This window comes from Megachile rotundata, unplaced genomic scaffold (assembly GCF_050947335.1).
Source record: "Megachile rotundata isolate GNS110a unplaced genomic scaffold, iyMegRotu1 scaffold0089, whole genome shotgun sequence".
Taxonomy (NCBI): domain Eukaryota; kingdom Metazoa; phylum Arthropoda; class Insecta; order Hymenoptera; family Megachilidae; genus Megachile; species Megachile rotundata.
Window position 1 is genome coordinate 211,516 of NW_027473386.1, and position 20,955 is coordinate 232,470.

At 49.4% G+C, this 20,955-nt stretch overlaps 1 non-coding gene and 1 pseudogene across 1 annotated transcript; both read right to left on the minus strand.

Moving 5' to 3' along the window:
• Positions 1–5,149: 5,149 nt before the first annotated feature.
• Positions 5,150–5,324, minus strand: LOC143266202 (U2 spliceosomal RNA; annotated as a pseudogene).
• A 6,885-nt stretch (positions 5,325–12,209) lies between these two features.
• On the minus strand, positions 12,210–12,401 carry LOC143266205 (U2 spliceosomal RNA). The gene has a single exon (XR_013041281.1). It is a non-coding gene; the product is annotated as a U2 spliceosomal RNA (small nuclear RNA).
• Positions 12,402–20,955: the final 8,554 nt, after the last annotated feature.

Consider the following 20,955-nt stretch of genomic DNA (forward strand, 5'->3'; position numbering starts at 1 on the left):
AGCAAGGTCTGCTACCGGCGGTACTCCACATCCTCCCCTAGAGGGGGGGATATAGAGTATCTCCGGGCTCGCGCGTTGGGGCAGGTTGAGCCACCCTTTCGCCACCCGTTTGATAGCTGCATCGAGATCCGACAGGAACGCTCGACGCATGCTGGCTCCCCTCATCAGAAAATCAAGACGGGGCAGTATAAATACTGCCAGCGTCTCAAGTTTCTGCCAAGGGGCTAGGAGGGAGCGATCCACAGCGTCCAGGTCGCCCAGCACGCCACGGATCGTGGTGTACGGCGTCTGATCCAGCTGAACCCCAGTGGGGACACCTAGATGCTCGTAGGGTTCTCCTTTTCCCAGAGCTGGAACGAGTTCGCCTCCGATCTCGAACCTCGTGTCAAGTACCTCTTCCTTTCCTTTTGTATGTAGCGTTGCGCATTTCTTGGGATTGAAGGCGAGGCCCAGTCGCGTCGCAATATCTTCGACAATCCTCAATAATTCCCGCATTTCCTCCTCGTTGGCCGCCAACAGCGCGACATCGTCCGCGTAGGCTAAGGCTGCTATTTTCCGTCCAGCTATCGTGTATCCGTGGCCCGACTCCACGGCTGCGCGGATCATGGGCTCGATTGCAATATTAAACAGGATAGGGCTGAGGGGGCACCCCTGCTTCACTCCCGATTTAATTGGGATTCTCTCCGTGAACCCCTCAGCCGTCCTGACCCTCGTCGAGCAGTCTGCGTACAGGCTGCTGACGATATTGACTACCGCCGGTGGAACGCCAGCGTTGGCCAGCAAACCAGTGATGGTGGAGTGGGGGACCGACCCGAACGCGTTCGAGAGGTCCAGCCACGCCACCACCAACTCCCGTTTCCTCCGCTGAGCGTCTTCAAGGCTTGCCTGCAACACGAAGTTGTGCTCAAGACAACCTTCGTGCGGCAGGAAGCCCTTCTGGGATTCGGAAAGCCGTTTATTAGTAACGGCCCAGGAGGTTAGGCGGTCGGCCATTACAGCGGCGAAAAGCTTCGGCGTGGTGTCACCCATCGCGAGCGGGCGCCAGTTCGCCAGGTCATTCCGGTCACCTTTCTTGTAGACAAGAACGGTGTTTGACTCCTTCCAACAGTCAGGAATACGCTCCATTTTGAGGCAGGTGTTGAAAAGCGCCGTGAGTAACTGCGCATCCGGGTCAACCCTCTTGAGGTCACCGTAGGTAACACCGTCAGGCCCAGGGGATGAGTTCTTCATCCTCCCAAGTCGACGACGTACCTCGGTGATCTCAAAGGGCGAGACCAAGGAGGCAGTCCCTCGCGCCTCCTCAAAATGGATAGTCGGGAGGGGCCCCGGACAATCCCGGAGAGCATACATACCTGCAAAGTATTGCTGAACAGTGCTCAACAATACTTCGCAGTGTGGAGAGGAACCCTTGAGAACCTCTCGCACCGCACGCTTCCGGTTTGTCCGAAACAAGCGCTGTATGCGCGTCGCCTCCCGGACGTATTCCTGGCGGTTGGAAGGAGCACCGGTCGCCGACGAACTGTCCGCGCGATGGTCACTCGCCTCCGCCCTCGCTCTGTTTGTTGGCCGGCCCTCTCGCCTCCTGGTGGCTGGATTTGCAGCCCGACCGGTTGACACGGCCCCATGCTTTTTGAAGAATTCCGCCACTTTCGTAGCGAAAGACTCCAGCCCCTGAGCATCGGAAACCCCTTCAGACAGCTCGACGAGAACTGACCGCTCGGCGCCTATCGCTTCCCGACTGCTTCGCTGAAGCAAGCCGGGTCGTTCGGCACCAGGCGCGCGCTCGACGCTCTGCCTGTCGGGGCACTCGACCTCGGGGAGCCGTGCTCGCCGGACCGGACTGCGCCCAATCCTCCTCCCGCGGCGCTCATCAGAGGACGCAGGGGTAACTGACCCCCACCCGCGCGCCCCCGACGGTCTTCGGGCCTGGACGTTGAGGGGTTGTCTCCTGTTGCCTTGTAGGGCTGGGTCGACTGCCCTTCTAGGAAATTGAAAATTGTCGTCCTCGTTACGTGCAGGTCTCCGAGTACTATTATTGGCACCCCCTCGGCCCCTCCTGTTCTGCCCGTTCTCATTAAGTCTAAAAACAGAGCCCCGGTTTGACCCGGGGGAATTAGTCGCGCTGTTGGCGGCATTACTTAACCTAGGACAAACACAACAACAATTACAACAATTATTAAAACTGATCGGGCTAGTTCCCCGATCAGTTACGTCCCGTATGATTCTTGGGAGGCCCCGTCCCTTTGTCCTTGTCCCTGTGGCCTTTGGCGCCCGGACTAGGTCCTCTTCTCCTCCTCGTTCGCCTATTTCTTCAACCCGTGGCTGCCCTATCGGCGTCCTCGGTAACGGGGTCGTCGAAATTTCCTCCTCGGTGGCTTCCAGCCGTCCAGCCCTTCGCCTCGGAGCCAGCGGCACGGAGCCCCGCATTTCCTCCTCTTCATCCCTCTTCTCCACAGTCTCCTCCTTTTCCTCCTTCTCCGCCGGCGCCGCGATGACCACTGGCGACGCCTCGGTTATCGCAGGCAGTAATTTCCTCATTCTGGAGCGCCCCACTTCTGGGGACGCCTCGATGGTGTTGGCGTCCCCTCCTCCGCCCCCTTGGTTGGTCGTTGGGGGGCTGTCCTTCTTGTTATCCAGCCCGGGCGGCAACGTCCTCGCCCGGGCACTTCTCCTCGTCTCTGGGCGCTCCGCTGTAACCTGCTCGGTGACCTCTTCTCTCGCCGTCGTTTCTCCTTTAGGGGGTGTGCCGCCTCCCACCCCGCGCCTGGTCCTGGGGGAGGTCCGAGGGGGCTCGGTGGCGGCTCTGGCAGCCCGCGACCTTGTTACAGGTGCGGACTCCAGGAATGTGACGTCTACGTTCTTCCTCGAACCCCTCGGAGATGTTCGTCCTCCCCCTACGCGCTCCGTCGTGACGGCGATTGCGGCCACCGGTCTGCTCCTTACCGAGGTCGTCGTCAGGGTGAGTGTCCCCGCCGTCGCGAAGGTGCAGGTGGCTGCCACTGTCGCGGTGGGGGGCGCTGTGGATGTTTTAGCGCCCCCCTTCTTCTCCCTCTCCTTCTCTTTTCCTTCTTCCGACACGGGCGGGAGGGAAAGAGCCCGTGTCATCCTCCGCGTGGTGATTGTTGTGGTGGCAGCCGTCTGACCTTTCGTCACCTCCGCATACGTGACGGCGGGGGTGGTCCTCCTCGATGAAAACGTTCGTTGGGGCGGGTCGGGTTGAGGTGGTTCCGTTGCAGCCCGGGCTCTTCTTCGTGTTGTTATTCCCGGGCTTTTCCTCGTGGTTGGTGTTATTTTTGCGGGGGGAGTACCAGATGTTGGCGTACTCCCCCTTGAACCACCCATTGACACCGACCCACCACTTGCGGCGCCGGGCCCCGCCGGTGTAATGCTGGTCCTGCCAGCACTGGTCCTGCCAGTCGTCGGTATGTCCGGTGTTGTGGTTACCGGCGGGGTTGCGGGGCTGGCCGCTGCTGAGGGTCGTCCTTCTGTAGCTGGACTGGACGGCGTTCCGCTTCGCCTCGCTGTCGCCGTCGTCGTGGTGCCTGTTTTACCGGCTGCCCAGCTCGTCAGTAATGTAGATCTCCCCGTTACCGACTTCGCCGCCGTCTTCGTGGTGGTGCTCTTCTTTATCGACGTCTTCTTACCGGCAGCCACGGAAGTCCGGGCGCCCGTCGATGTAGTTGTAGAGCGGCGCGACGATGTACTCTGTACTGTCGGTTGTCCAGTGAGATGCGGAGACGGGACCCCCCGCGTCGTTTCGGCCGTAGCCTCGTCTATCCTACATCGCGACTCGGTAGAATCCCCCCCGGCTGGATTTCTATTTTCATTAGTACTATTGTTATTATTGCTTTCATCTAGGTCTTTCTCATTTTCCTTTTCTTTTTCTTTTTCTTTATTTTTACTGCTACCCGCGATCGGTGACGGGCGCGCCCCAGAGGCACGAGGAGATGCACTGCCCGGGTGCGCGGCAGCGAAATGCGCCTTCACCTTCTTTATCGCATATGCGCTATCGTCAGTGAAGGCGCATCTGCTGCACACGAACCGACGGGTCACGCCTTGATGTCGGAGGCGGAGGTGCTTCCCAAGATCCTCGTGCCTCTGATACGCGCCCGCCCCCTTTTGCAATGCGGCCCCTTCCCTGTAGCAAAATGGACATTTAAACAATTCAGGGAAGGGGAAAGGGACTAGAACTTCGTTATTTTCTAAAACACAGTCCAGCCGGGGGTTCGTCATCCTGATGTTACAAATGATTCTAAATAAATAAATAAATAAATAAATAAATAAACTCCCCTAAAAAACTAAACAAACAAATAGATTAATAAATAAATATGTAAATGTTTTATAACGCTTACGCGAGTCAAGTGTTACAACTCAGATCTACTAATTTAATAATTAGGTGTCTTAAAATTAATGACTAGATAACTAACTTAGAAACTAATGACTAGAATTAACCTAATTATTAAACTAGAGTCAAAAGCTAAAATTAAAACGCAACGAACGATGTACGGACGACCGTGCGAATCGTTCCGTGCGGCAATTTCGCGATGAAAACCACGAAATTACCACAGAGAGACCGGATACAACTGCTATCGAACTGCACGAGTTGTAAAGGGACTCGTGCACCTCGATAATTAACGGCGATATCAAAAATTAATTAATAAACTACTGCAAATGAGAACAATGCGTTCTCGAATTGTCTACCTGTAACGATCGAATTCGACCGGTACAGGAGCTCAAAAACTACTCGCAAAAACAGCGACTGGGGGACAGGGGAAGGTGAGCTGCTATCGATTTGAACTAACGTTCGCACCGATAGCAGTGACGAACAAAGAGGTAAACACCTACTCCGCGAGCAATACCGCGACCGCTGAAGGCGGTTCGCGGCGCGTGTTTCGAAAATCGAAACGTCCACCTGCAAACTCTAAGTACTACTTAGCGCCTCCAGGGGCACCACTCTACAGCCGCTACACTACTGCCCTCCACCGCCAGAACCAGTCACTCACCGCCAGTCTGTCGCAGTCCCTCCGCCAAGGCACTTCGCGAGTCGCACAGCCGTGCCGCACGTGGACGAACCAACGCGAACGCGGACGCGATAAAACTTTGAAACGCAACACTATGACTAGAGGAGCCAGAATATTTTTGCAAGTAGATTATGTGGGCCGCGTCCTGCGGCACTGCAAGGCAGGTACGACCCGCGTCGGAGTCGGAGCAAGCCCCGGAGTCCGACCGATTGCAAAAATAAGATTAATATTCTGACTCCCCGATGGGGAGTGTATCAGATATTAAGCTGATAAGAACAGATAAATTGGAGTTTATTTAGCAATGAATGTTTCCCCACAGCCGAAGCTGCAGGGTGATACATAAATTTCTCAGTCTCAAACGTAATTGATACAATAATATATAAATATCACCCGCATTTAGAAATAGTTTCTTCCATGCTTATCTATTGTTCATTTTTCGCTTGCCCTCCCATCTTTCTCCTTTTTGGTCAGGCGCGTCACTTATATTAAAAGTCGTGGTCCTCTTGGACCCTCTCTTCCGCAGCTTCGTTTTCCAATAATAGATGCATAAATAAAAATACAAAAAACCCTAAGGGGGAAACATAACATTTTCAATATAATAGATTACAATGTTTTCTATATATATATATACATCTCTCCGCGTTTGTGTGGGGAGGAGATGGAGCATTCCTTTCAATTCAATAATATAAAATAAAGCACAGTGGAATAAAATAGAACAGAATGGTATTCAATAAGGTATCTTTTAATGGGGTAGCGTAGAATATACTGGGCCTCGCATTTTTCCAGTTGATGTTATTTCCTTGTCTAGTTCTCATTATTACTGCTATGTCTAGCTCAATATCAATATATTGCACTTTTATTGTTTTATCGTATGGTCGGTTCCTTTCCTTTTAGTTAGTTTGGCTTATTCTATTTCCGTTGCTCGCGATATCTGTACTCGCCTCATTTTGGGCAGTGTATTGCCTTATTCCCGACACGTGTTCCACATATATATCCCTAGACCACTTAATGGTTTCAGCTACCATCAGTTTGCGCATTAAAGAGGCATATTTAGGAGATATTCGGAGGAGATCGAGGACGAACTCGTTCCCGGGATCCCAGGCGCCCAGTGCACCAACGACGAACGCGTCGACAACAACTCTGTAGCCGCGCCGCTGCAAGCTATCGGCCAGAGGCCGATACTTGTCGATCTTGCGCACCCTTGCCTCCTCTACTCCCGCAAGGGTGTTCTCGAAGGGCACGGCTACATCGATGATGACGACGGTCCTCGACGGCTCGTGCGTTACCACGATGTCGGGTCGCTGCGCCGAGGACGCGTCGTTGATGCCCTGAACGCGTCTGTTCACCCTTATTTCCCCCGGGAGCCGGATCGCCCGTACGAGCCTCTCGACGAGGTTGTCATGCCTCCGCTGCCTGGCGGCAGAATGGGGGCCGCAGTGTCCGAGTACGTGGGGAAGGGTTTCGGCGTCATATCCGCATCGCCGGCAACGCCTATCATCGTTCCCCCATCGACGCGCCCCATTTAAGGGGAGCACGTCGAGGCGGGCCCGATGGATAAAGCGCCAATCAGCGAAACGGATAAACTCACCCGTTCGCATGAAGCGATTGCTCGCTACATGGCGGGAAGTTGCGTCGAACACCTTCCCCTGGTCCGGCTTCTTGAGAAGCGAGGACATCCAATACTCAGACACGGCGGCCCTCATCCTGCTGATGACGGTTGCCTTGGCAGACGGAGGGATCACAACCTTGCGCCCATTCGGTGCTTTACACGCCACTGAGAGTTCAGCTCGATCAGCGCAACACTCCCATCGAAAGCCGAGACGTACGCTCGACCTGAGCGCTGCAGATCGCACCCTCGACCAGAACGACGAGCGCCCCGTCGTCGGCCTCGCCCAATCTCCCTCGAGCGAACCCGAGAGGTATTGTGCGAGATCCTCGTCTGTCGGGTCCCGACGCAGCTTCTCACGGGCAGCGATTTTCAACGCATACCTTGCAATTTCGGAGACCGTCGTGTCCTCCGCATTCAGCATTTTGAATGCGTGGGCCACGAGGGTAACCTCAGCAAGGTCTGCTACCGGCGGTACTCCACATCCTCCCCGAGAGGGGGGGATATAGAGTATCTCCGGGCTCGCGCGTTGGGGCAGGTTGAGCCACCCTTTCGCCACCCGTTTGATAGCTGCATCGAGATCCGACAAAAACGCTCGACGCATACTGGTCCCCCTCAACAGAAAATCAAGACGCGGCAGTATAAATACTGCCAGCGTCTCAAGTTTCTGCCAAGGGGCTAGGAGAGAGCGATCCACAGCGCCCAGGTCGCCCAGCACGCCACGGATCGTGGTGTACGGCGTCTGGTCGAGCTGAACCCCAGTGGGGACACCTAGATGCTCGTAGGGTTCTCCTTTTCCCAAGGCCGGAACGAGCTCGCCTCCGATCTCGAACCTCGTTTCTACCACTTCATCTCTACCTTTTGTGTGAAGTGTTGCGCATTTCTTTGGATTGAATGCGAGGCCCAGTCTCGTCGCAATATTTTCCACGATCTGTAATAGCGCTCGCATCTCCTCCTCGTTGGCCGCCAACAGTGCGACGTCGTCTGCGTAGGCCAGCGCGCAGATCTTTTTGCCGGCAATCTCATACCCAAGTCCTGATGTTACCGCAGCACGAATCATGGGCTCGATAGCAATGTTAAACAGGATCGGGCTGAGGGGGCACCCCTGCTTTACCCCTGATCTTATGGGGATTCTCTCCGTAAATCCCTCAGCCGTCCTTACCCTCGTCGAGCAGTCTGTGTACAGGCTGCTGACGATATTGATGACCGTCGGTGGAACGCCAGCCTGAGCCAGCAAACCAGTGATGGTGGAGTGGGGGACTGACCCGAACGCGTTCGAGAGGTCCAGCCACGCCACCACCAACTCCTGTTTCCTCCGCTGAGCGTCTTCAAGGCTTGCCTGCAACACGAAGTTGTGTTCGAGACAACCTTCGTGCGGCAGGAAGCCCTTCTGGGATTCAGAGAGCCGTTTGTTCATAACGGCCCAGGAGGTTAGGCGGTCGGCCATGACAGCAGCGAAGAGTTTCGGCGTAGTGTCACCCATCGCGAGCGGGCGCCAGTTCGCCAGGTCATCCCGGTCACCTTTCTTGTAGACAAGAACGGTGTTTGACTCCTTCCAACAGTCAGGAATACGCTCCATTCTGAGGCAGGTGTTGAAAAGCGCCGTGAGTAGCCGCGCCTCCGGGTCAACCCTCTTGAGGTCACCGTAGGTAACGCCGTCAGGCCCAGGGGATGAGTTCTTCATCCTCCCAAGTCGACGACGTACCTCGGTGATCTCAAAGGGCGAGACCAGGAGGTTAGTTCCTCTCGCTTCCTCATAATGGATGGTCGGGAGGGGCCCCGGACAATCCCGGAGAGCATACACCCCTGCGAAGTATTGCTGGACAGTGTTCAACAATACTTCGCAGTGTGGAGAGGAACCCTTGAGTACCTCCCGCACTGCACGCTTCCGGTTTGTCCGAAACAAGCGCTGTATGCGCGTCGCCTCCCGGACGTATTCCTGGCGGTTGGAAGGAGCACCGGTCGCCGACGAACTGTCCGCGCGATGGTCACTCGCCTCCGTCCTCGCTCTGTTTGATGGTCGGCCCTCTCGCCTCCTGGTGGCTGGATTTGCAGCCCGACCGGTTGACACGACCCCATGCTTTTTGAAGAATTCCGCCACTTTCGTAGCGAAAGACTCCAGCCCCTGAGCATCGGAAACCCCTTCAGACAGCTCGACGAGAACTGACCGCTCGGCGCCTATCGCTTCCCGACTGCTTCGCTGAAGCAAGCCGGGTCGTTCGGCACCAGGCGCGCGCTCGACGCTCTGCCTGTCGGGGCACTCGACCTCGGGGAGCCGTGCTCGCCGGACCGGACTGCGCCCAATCCTCCTCCCGCGGCGCTCATCAGAGAACCCAGGGGTAACTGACCCCCGCCCGCGCGCCCCCGGCGGCCATCGGGTCTGGACGCTGAGGGGTTGTCTTCGTTCGCCTTGCAAAGCTGGGTCAATAGCCCTTCTTGGAAACTGGAATTCCTCGTTTCTTGTTGCAGGTCTACTACTATTGTTTCTATTGGCCCCCCCTCGGCCCGTCCTGTTCTGCCCATTCTGATTCTCCCGTCTAAAAACAGAGCCCCGGTGTGACCCGGGGGAATTAGTCGCACCGTTGGCGGCTTCGCTTAACCTAGGACATCCACAACTACAATTACAATTAATATTAAAACCGATAGGGCTAGTTCCCCTATCGGTTACGTCCCTGATAATTTTCGGGAGACCCCGTCCCTTTGTCCTGACCCCACTAGCTCGTGGTGCCCGGATCAAATCCTCTTCTCCCAGTCCTCTTGCTTCAATCCGTGGCTGCATCTCCGGCGTCCTCGGTAACGGGGTCGTCGTTTGTCCCTCCACGGTGGCTTCCTGCCGTCCAGCCATTCGCCTCGTGGTCAGCGGCGTGAAGCCCCGTAATTCCTCCTCTTCTTCCTTCTGCTCCTCCTTATCCTCCTTCTCCTGTGCCGGCGCCGCGATTATCGCTGGCGACGACTCGGCTATTGCAGGCAACACTATCCTCCTTCCTGAGCGCCCCATCACAGGGGACGCTTTGATGGAATTTGCGTCCCCTTCTTCATCCCCCCGGGTGGTCGGTGGGGGGCTCCTCAGCTCTTTGTCCATTCCGGGCGACAATGTCTTCGCCCGGGCACTCCTTCTCGTCGTAGGGCGCTCCTCCTGCTCTTTCAGGGTGACCTCTTCTCTTGCCGTCACTTCTATGGGGGGCGTGCCGCCTCTCGCCCCGCGCCTAGTCCTGGGGGAGGTCCGAGGGGGCTCCGTGGCGGCTCTGGCAGCCCGCGATCTTGTAATCGGTGCGGACTCCAGGAACGTAACTTCGACTTTCTCCTTCGGTCCCCTCGGAGATGTTTTCCCTCCCCCTCCGCGCTTCGTGGTGACGGCAATTGCAGCCACCGGCCTGCTACACACCGATGTCGTCGTCAGTGTGAGTGTCCCGGCTGTCGCAAAGGTGCATGTGGCCGCCATCGACAGGGTGGGAGGCGCGGGTGGTGTTGATGCGCCCCCTTTCTTCTTCTCTTCGGACACGGGCGGGAGAGACATCGCCCGTGTCACTCTCCTTGTCGCGGTTGTGGTTGTGGCGGCCACTTGGCCCTTCGTGACCTCTGCATATGTGACAGCCGGGGTCACCTTCTTCGTTGTCCTGGTTCGTTGGGGCGGGTCGGGTTGAGGTGGTTCGGTTGAGGCCCGTGTGCTCCGCCGTATCTTCACCGGGCTGTTTTTCTTATTGGCTATTGTGGGGGGAGTACTAGATGTTGTTGTACTCCCCCTTGAACCACCCATTGACACCGACCCGCCACTTGCGGCGCCGGTCTCCGTCGACGTGCCCCTGGTCCTGCCAGTTGCTTCTTTCGGGGTTGTTTTCCTCGTTGTCGGTGTGGTCGACGGTGTTACGGGGCTCGCCGCTGCCGAGGGTCGTCCATCTAGCGGACTGGACGGCGTTCCGCTGCGTCTGGATGTCGCTGCCGTCGTCGTCTTGCCCGTGTTACCGACGGCCCAGCTCGTCAGTAAGTTCGTTTTCCCCGTTACCGACTTCGTTGTTGCCGACCTTGCCGTCAAGCTCTTCTTTACCGGCTTCTTCCCAGCAGCCACGGTGCTCCGGGCGCTTGTCGCTGTCGTTGTGTTCGTACGGCGTGACATGGTTGCTAGTGTGGTCGTTTGTCCAGCGGTAAGCGGGGAGGGGGCCTCCCTCGTCAATTCGGCAGTTGCCTCGTCTAATCTAACCGATCGCGACTCGGTGATATCCCCCCCGGCTGGATTCCTATTTTCGTTAATACTATTATTATTGTTGTCATTGCTCTCATCTAACTCTTTCTCGTTTTCTTTTTCCCTTTCTTTCTCCTTTTCTTTATTTCTACTGCTGCCCGCGATCGGTGACGGGCGCGCCCCAGAGGCACGAGGAGATGCACTTCCCGGGTGCGCGGCAGCGAAATGCGCCTTCACCTTCTTTATCGCATAAGCGCTATCGTCGGTGAAGGCGCATCTGCTGCACACGAATCGCCGGGTCACGCCTTGATGTCTTATGCGGAGGTGCTTTCCAAGATCCTCATGCCTCTGATACGCGCCCGACCCTTTTTGTAAAGCAGCCCCTTCCCTATAGCAAAACGGGCACTTAAAGATTTCAGGGAAGGGGAAGGGAACATGAACTTCATTGTCCACTAATATGCACTCCAGCCGGGGGTTCGTCATCCTGATGTGTAAAATAATAATAAATAAATAAATAAACAGACAAATAAATAAATAAACTCCCCTAATGAAAAAACTAAACAAATAAATAAATTGATAAATATACAAATTTTAAATAACGCTTTCGCGAGTCAAGTGTTACTTTAATCTACTAGTTTATTAATCAGGTATCCTACAATTAATGACTAGATTTTAAATAACTTACAAACTAATGACTAGAAAGTAACCTAATTAATAAACTAGAGTCCAAATCTAAAATCAAAACGCAACGGACGATGTACGTACGACCGTGCGAATCGTTCCGTGCGGCAATTTCGCGATGAAAACCACGAAATTACCACAGAGAGACTGGATATGACTGCTATCGAACTGCACGAGTTGTAAAGGGACTCGTGCACCTCGATAATTAACGGCGAAAACAATTAATTAATTAAACTACTGCAAAGAGAACAATAGAGTTCTCGAATTGTCTACCTGTAACGATCGAATTCGACCGGTACAGGAGCTCAAAAACTACTCGCAAAAACAGCGACTGGGGGACAGGGGAAGGTGAGCTGCTATCGATTTGAACTAACGTTCGCACCGATAGCAGTGACGAACAAAGAGGTAAACACCTACTCCGCGAGCAATACCGCGACCGCTGAAGGCGGTTCGCGGCGCGTGTTTCGAAAATCGAAACGTCCACCTGCAAACTCTAAGTACTACTTAGCGCCTCCAGGGGCACCACTCTACAGCCGCTACACTACTGCCCTCCACCGCCAGAACCAGTCACTCACCGCCAGTCTGTCGCAGTCCCTCCGCCAAGGCACTTCGCGAGTCGCACAGCCGTGCCGCACGTGGACGAACCAACGCGAACGCGGACGCGATAAAACTTTGAAACGCAACACTATGACTAGAGGAGCCAGAATATTTTTGCAAGTAGATTATGTGGGCCGCGTCCTGCGGCACTGCAAGGCAGGTACGACCCGCGTCGGAGTCGGAGCAAGCCCCGGAGTCCGACCGATTGCAAAAATAAGATTAATATTCTGACTCCCCGATGGGGAGTGTATCAGATATTAAGCTGATAAGAACAGATACTACACTTTGATCTTAGCCATCATGGGGTAGGGGTTTTACGAGTGACTAAAGTTTATTGGTAGCATTATAACGCCTATTTCTTATAGAAAATATTATGTGTGATGTATTGTTCTAAAGCTATAATTCTTCAAATTTTAATGTAATTATCCAAGTGTTGCATGTGCTAAAGTTAATAGTGTTCATAATGTAAAGTGCGGATAATTCCTGTTCAGCGATTTGTTTCGGCTACAACTAAATCTAAAGGAATGTAAGGTTTGTGTAATATGCGGTTGAGGAGTGAAGTCTACCGGTCGATACTTCTTATAATTCGGTGTTGGATGATAGGGTTGAGCAGGAGCTGATTAACTTTTTTAAGATTGGATTTTCGAGGGTGTTTCTTGACCACGGTATCCAACGAGTTTTCTCAAGTTGGCTGAGTGATCAGTGGATCGCTAGTTATCTCCTAGCAAGGAGACGGAGCACAGGCGCGTTTAGGACAAAATCACGAGAAATTGGTAAAATAAAGAACACTCAGTTGACATGTTCACACAGTTATTTCATAAATGCTTGACACTCACGACGGACACTGGATGACGATAACGATAATAATAAATTTGGTTAACAAAAGTCGGTTGAAAAATCTGGAGGAAAAACGGCTAACGTTGTGATTATGCAAGGTTCACACGGATAATGAAATTTTAAAATTAAACGGTAATCACAATTGAACCTTTATCCGGTCGATGGCGTGGCGGTAGGACTAATCCCATGCAGGGGGGATTAACGCGAGTACGCAGCGGCGTAACAAGTCTTAGACGTGCCTAGGCTTATTATTTTTATTTCGGAACAGAGGGCAGTCCGGTGAAACTTCTAATTAAAAACGATTTTGGACACTACTTGTAGCTCAGTTGATTGTTAGTTTATTGAACAAACACATAAATAACAGAACGTACAATTAGTTGTAACGATACAAAGATAATGAAGATTGGTAAAGAAACAATGGTTTGGTTCGGTTATGCGATTTGCGGTTCGTCAACGACTGTGTGCAAAAATCGGTTGCGATAAAAATCTCGAAAAATTTCGGTAGGTAAGGCGCATGCCCGAGCGCTCATCAGTTGGCATTTTTCTCGACTGAGTGCACTGACGCTACCTAATCGCGGTGCGTTCCAGCGCGTTCGAACGATTCAATTCAATTAAATAATGAAAACGATGAATTTTGCAATGGACTATTACTGCAAAATATGAAACGTACATGTATATGATATTATAATTTCATATAGTGAACGACTGTATCTGAAGAATAAAATAGACCGTTTTGCATAATACCAGAACTCAATAAGTCCAATAATACAAAATCTGTGAATTGTGACGGATCGGTGGGGGGGAAAGCCCGAAGGGGGTTCCCTGGAGTGGGGGCAGTTAGGGAAAACGGCCCTCCACGCACCGATGCTCACACCCACGGACGATTTCTTTAATGGGGGCGCCAGTGCTAATGCACTCGTCCGTAGTAATCGCCCTTCCGGCTGCTCTGTCGGAAGCGGGAATCAGAGGGGGTCAGAAAAAAAACTAGTAAAAGACCCGCGAGTTTGTATCCAATAGAAGGTGCTTTTATTCGGGCCTCCAAGTAGGCCACTTAAGCAAAACAGAAAAAATGAATTCGCGTGGGCCCCACGCGTTACAAGCAACGGTCGAGGAAAAGGGGTCGACTCGCCAGTTGCGAGGGAGTTTCCTCGGCATGGTTGGTTGGTACGCACGATTTTTGCCGAACCATGCGCGTGACAAAGTCCCCTTGGTGCAGTTGCTTAAGAAAAACGGGCCCTGGCATTGGGGTAAGGCTCAAGAAACGGCTTTTCAAAATTTGAAAAAAGCCCTGAGCACCACCCCCGTTTTAGCACGTCCTGATTTTTCGTTACCGTTCGTTCTTCAGACTGACGCGAGTCACTATGCAATCGGCGCGGTCCTCACACAAAAACAAAATGGGGAGGAACACCCCATTGTTTACGTGAATAGAGTTTTGACCGCTGCCGAGCAAAAATATTCAGTGACCGAAAAAGAGTGTTTGGCAGTTTTATGGGCCATTAAAAAACTCCGTCCGTATCTCGAGGGGTACTCTTTTACCGTTATTACGGATCACAGCAGCCTCAAATGGCTGCATAATTTAAAAGATCCCACGGGACGATTGGCGAGATGGGCCCTTGATATGCAACAATACTCTTTTTCTACTGAGCATCGTAAAGGAGCCCTCCACCACGTCCCGGATGCACTTTCACGTGCGATAGTACCCTCGAATGACGTCGTCACTGAAGAACCTCCTGTTCACGACTTTTTAGCGGCTCTCAAGGACATTGAGAGTAATTGGTACGCTGACCGCTTGAAAAAAGTAGAATCGCACCCCGCGTCGTACCCCGATTGGCGAGTTGAAGACGGACGTCTGTATTATCACCGTCCGTCTCCCACGCAAGAAATTATCGGAGAGGATGACGATGCGTGGAAGTTGGTTCTCCCCGAGGATCTTCGAGAAAAGGCCATTCGAAATGCCCATGATCCCCCGGCCGCTGGTCACCCCGGTATTGATAAAACATACCAAAGGGTGAGCCAAGAATTTTATTGGCCGGGGATGTTCCGAGACATCCGCCGTTTTGTGCAGCGATGTCCCGTGTGTCAACAGCACAAGGTCGAGCAGCTTGCTCCCGCTGAACACATGGGCCGGCGAATCCCCGAACGGCCATGGGCCGTGGTATCCGCCGACGTAATGGGCCCTTTTCCGCCCGGGCGTGGTCAAGCTCGGTACGTTGTAGTCTTCTTGGACAATTTTACAAAGTGGGTGGAGTGTAAGGCGCTCCGAAAAGCTACGGGGTCGGCTATTTTAACAGCTTTTGAAGACCTCGTGCTATTTCGTTGGGGAGCCCCCGAAATATTCCTCACTGACAACGGTACCGAGTTTTGCAATAAAGAGATTGATTCGGCTTTAGAAGAATGGGGAATCACGCATTACACGATTCCCCCGTATCACGCGCAAGCGAATCCGGTGGAACGAGTTAATCGTGTCCTAAAAACGATGATTTCATCGTTTATTGAAAAGGACCACCGTGAATGGAACGTGCACTTGCACGAATTCCGATTCGCTGTTAATACTGCTGTGCATTCCTCAGCTGGCGAGTCTCCAGCGGTGCTCAACTTTGGAAGAGCCCCACGATCCGTCGGCAGTATTCGACGCGCCGTGGAAGGAGAACCCCTGCTCTCCCGCAGAGACCCGCAAGCCTGGGCACAGCGATCGCGTCGCTTGTTGTTATTGCACGACTTAGTGCGAGAACAATTGGAACGCGCTCACAAGCGACAAGCGAAGTATTATAATGCGCGTCATCGAGACATTAAATACCGGGTAGGCGATTTAGTTTGGCGTCGGAATAGGGTCCTCTCGTCCGCCGCAGAAAATGTGGCCGCGAAGCTGGCGGCCGCCTACATTGGTCCATTTCAGATCAAAAAGGTCCTATCGCCCGTCGTGTACGAGTTGGAGACGACCGGAACCCGAATGGTTCCGAAGGTTCACGTCTCCGACTTGAAGCCGTTTGTCGGTGATGAAAGTATGCCTCGTTACAGAATATAAAAAGAATTTAATAGAAATGCAATTCGCTAGTTAATAATCCTGAGAGCTAGAATTATAATGCACCTTACTTAGGTTTGATTCTCTTTCTAAGCTAATTTAAATGGGCTTTTGCAACTTTAAAAAGATTCGCAATTTTACTCGGTTGTCTAAGGCATGAGTGGTGAACTACTATTACATTACACAAGATGCGCTTGTGACAGGACAATATTCTTTTATTAATTCAAGATTCTAAAATTTATGTCAAATTAATAAATTAATTTAGTACGGAACAATTATTCTTTAACTTAACTCGATAACTAATATGCCCACGGTCCTTTTAGTTAGAACATACATTCACACCCTAAACCAGATAGCCTAATTGGGAGCCTGTTGTTCATTAGCTACTAGGTGATCCAAAAATACCTGAATCAGGTGATCAACATACGTCCAACAGGATAGTAAATTAAAAGCGACTCTACTCATTAATTGCAATTACTGAACTGCTACCCAAAACACATGGGCTTCAGAAACCAAGCTATTCAAATAAGGAGTTCGCTATTCGATGGTTACGAAACTACTCAGAACGAACGCAGAGAATCCGAGGGTGCGTTTCTAGTTCAGCAAAAATAATAATATATGTGTAGTCATAGAGCTTTCGATTTAATGTCTTACCGTTTCTTAGGGCCGAGTATATCACTCTCCTGATCGAGTTTCAGATACAAGACCGCTTGAATGAGGAGCCTGTTGTTCACTGGCTGTTAAGCGATCCAACGTCCAAGTATCCAAATGGTGTATAGATGTCGCCCAATCAAGAATTTTGCGAATCAATTGCCGAGAACGAATTTAATCTTTTTGGTTGAACCGATTTACGCAAGGATGAACTGGTCCGGATAAGAACCAATGCTTTCGTGATAACAGGTTGGCTGGAAAATGGTCTGGAACGGAATTATGAATTAACTCTGCCGGATTCCGAGAATCCGATGAGTATATAAACACGTCGGCGGAGACGATTCGAGAAGTTCGAACCTTCTCGAATCGGTGTATATAGGGTGTCCCAAAAATTACTTTAAGAACCGAAAAGAGGTGGTAGATGGGGCAATTATGAACAGCTTTTTTCATTGCCAAAATATTGGTTAAAGCTCCATTTTCGAGTTATTAGCAAAAAACACTGACCAATGAGAGCGCGCGACAGTGTGAACGATAGCATCGGATATGACGGCCGATTGCCGTCGTAAACAAGCTCATCAATACTGTCGGTATAACGTCGGTATAACAGGAAGCTATTAGGTGAAAGTTAAATTGAATAATAAATGAAAAAATCTGGACTATTGTTGAATTATTATTCATTCGTGAATAAGAAATAACAAAATTAGTCCTTACTCACGTAATCAGAATAAATCGAATTTATTCGATACGTTTATTCGTTATCGCAGAGAAATAATAGATAAAGTATGGAAAGTTATTTTCGTTAGATATTGTGATGATGCAAAAGAACAAATTCACATTTTTAAAAAATCAAATAACTTTTCTATTCAACAAAAAAATTTGAAGTGAATAATTAACAAATTTAAATGTAACTTACCCATTGAACCGCAAATAATCACGATGAAACTGCATCTTTGTCACCGGGTCGATCCACCGATTCGTACTATTAGTATTGTTACGCGGGAAAGCGCTCAGTTTGCGTTTTAAAAAAAATCTTTATTGCTTAACCACTACACTACTTTACAATGTACACAATTGTTACAGTAGATTGATCTCGATGTTTGATTCGCAATATGACTCGTCCGTAACCTCAGCTCCAACTCTCAAATGTTTCGACTCTGAATATATATATAATATGATCCACACGCGCCTGCCTGCTTCTTCTTTTATACTTTGCTTATCTCCTGATTGCGTTATTGTTTGGAGCTTATCTTATTTACAACTTTTGGACCACGCGTTATCTTATTTACGTCTTTTGGCCAGTGAGAGTATAAATAAATCACCATAATGATTCACTGAAAAACTCTCAAGAAACTGTGACCTATCACTCTCATATTTCATTATTAGTTTTCATTATCACTTGTCTCTGTCATTTTTCACTAATTTTCACTGTGAGTCCAACACGTAAATAGGACGAATGAAAACACGTGAACGAATATTCTTAAATAATTTAAACTATATTATCTTGAAAGCAAGAAGACAGAATTTTGCGATTAAAAACAATGATACATTTTATTTCGGCGCGTATCTTTCTATAATAAATGACTGTCGATCGACGCCTCAGTCGTTCAACAGATCATCGTTGCATGGCAACCATTAATCCCATAAGTATGATTTCAGCCCTTAACTTTTGGGGCTATTTTCACCCCTTCAGTATGCACAATTGCCGATAAAAAAATACGTGTCAAATATTCTTTTGAGAACTATATCTCACATAAGTTTCACCAAATTCAGCATGTCTGGGTTGGATATGTTCCCTTGTTATTAGTTAATGATTTTAGCATAAAAGTGGTAGTCCAATAGTACTCTAAATGGAAAATATATTTTCAATCTTTCTCTACATATTGTACATTGTTTCGACGTAGATGTTGTGTAGTCGAATTGCCGGAAAGCTCAGCGCTAAGCTAGATAACGTGGGATTGGTTTTTGGGTGCAAGAAAAGTGCAAATGGACAATTAACAAAGTTTACTTAAAAGTTAGATTCACGTATGACTTTGTACACTCACGATTACACGACGAAAACTTAACTGTACTCTTTATTAAACGACACATAAAAAAAAAAACAAATATATATATATATATACAGTTCGAAATGAAATGAATTGTCTTTTATTGGGCGACGCAGTCGCGCTTAGCTAAGTCACTTTGAACGGGATTAAATCTCGCAGAGATGCTGGTTCGTGATTATGTTAACGTGAGTCTTCATAAATCAGTAGAACGCCCAAGGGTCTCACGCTCTTATATGTACTCGCCGGTATTCCGCGATTGGAGCACTCAATTTTTCTCCGTTGCGGCAGTTCGAGGATCCAAACAAAGCGTGGAGTTCCGCGGGTCGCCTGATTGGCCTAGCTGTTGCCGTGCGCCGGTTTGACGGTTGGAGTCGCGACAACAGCTAGGCTAGAAAAACAAGACACCGCCAACGACTTTTGCTGCTGTTGTGAAACGGTGCCTAGAAAAAGTGTATTTTTCGCGGTTCTAACGGTTTGCGCTATCTCTTTGTTTGGATTCTCGAACATACATATTGTACTAATTCTACGAAGATCTGGGTTAGCGTGGTAGCACGTGATGCTCCGAAATATTTCATACCATGCTTTTAACATTTCTTATTTCTTCGAAACGATAAAATAATACATGAATTTCGTGGTTAATGATTTAACGTAACATTTCATTGATTGGCATTGTATATTCCGATTCAATAATAATTATTTAATAATTTTAATACCCATTTGCAAATTATAAAGTATATACATTACCGACAGTTTAACTAAATTCTTCCGATGAATCATTCTTTCAACAACGCGGTCGGTAAATAAAAAGAAAATCACGTTCGATGATCGGAAATAATTGTACACAATATGTTGGGGCAATATCGCTCTTGACGAAAATCGCGTAGAGTTAGATATTGTTCCCGAGGAAATAAAAACGATAGTTTTTTGCCGGACTTCCGACGGAACAATAAACTTATATTTTAAACAAAAAGGAACTGTACATTGGTCAAAATATTAAATATAATCGCACGACACACACACAAATCAAATGTCCTTTAACGTAATTAACTAACTTATTAAATCCCAAAAGAAAAGGTGCCGAAGCAGTACGTTTTACTGTTCGTGATCGTGAGAAATAGAAAGAACGTTTCGTTTGCCGAAGTTGCTGGTAACAATTCGATACGATAAGTAAGTTAACCGTCGCGGAACAAAACATATATCGTTGGAGGCTACCTTCGCCCCCCCCCCCCCCCTCCCCGCGTCACCCTCGCCAAGAGGCTCAGCAGTCGCGCGAGCTGACGAGCGAGCGAGACAGAACGCTCGTTCGAAAACATTTCAACCGTTGTTCGAACACAATAATAAAATAGAATATACGTCAAATTGTTCTTGATGCAGAGATGTTACAAAGGTAACAACTTTCCGTGTAAACAAATTCTTTTCATCGAATTGGAACCTTCCTTTCCGTTTCACCACCATTTACATCGATTTCAGTACTGAATGGTTGCGGCAATCTTAGCGTCTTATTCAATAGATGATCACAGCAGAATGACAGTGAATACTAATGTTCTCGTGCTTGTCAGCTTAACTAATACCAGCGGTTTTAGGTAGAATTAAGTTTTAAGATTTGCACGTACAAAACCATTTCACGTACGATTTTCAATCATCAGTAATATCATTCTGAAGAATATACTTTTTCCGAATTGCACTTTGCAGTTCGGTGACGTTGTAGGCGGTAAGCCAGTGAGAACAAGTAGATATTTCCCATCCGGGAAATATTTCACCATTAACTGCTCTTATCTTTGTTAAATATATGTGAATGCTAAGAATCTCTGGCTCGGCGACAGTGCAGGTTTGCTGAATACGATTTTGCAGGTATCAAATTGAAACACGTACACAATAAATATGTACATACTGATATGGAAGTGATATACAGAATAACAATGGATTAAGATCAAGGGTTAAAACATGAAAACGCATTGAATGCAAAACGCCGCGTGCGTGCTCCCGGCAGATATTTTTTCGATTTACTGGAATTGTATACAGCTACAACACTTACCCCGTATAGTTTCTTAATCAGAAATGTCTATAGAATTTGATACTGTATAGCAAATTCGCGTTAGACAAATAACTTTTTCTAAAAATGCAAAAATAATACGTAGGAAATGCGTACTACGGCCGTTTTTTAAACTTTCATCAATATTTACACCCACTTAGAATTATGCAATATAACAATTATATATTCCAATTTAATCGGGAGACTCTCCTCTATCTTCTAAAACTAATTTGAGTGTCCTAGCTTTTTTAGTTTTTTCGCAATATTGCTTTTTCTACGCAAA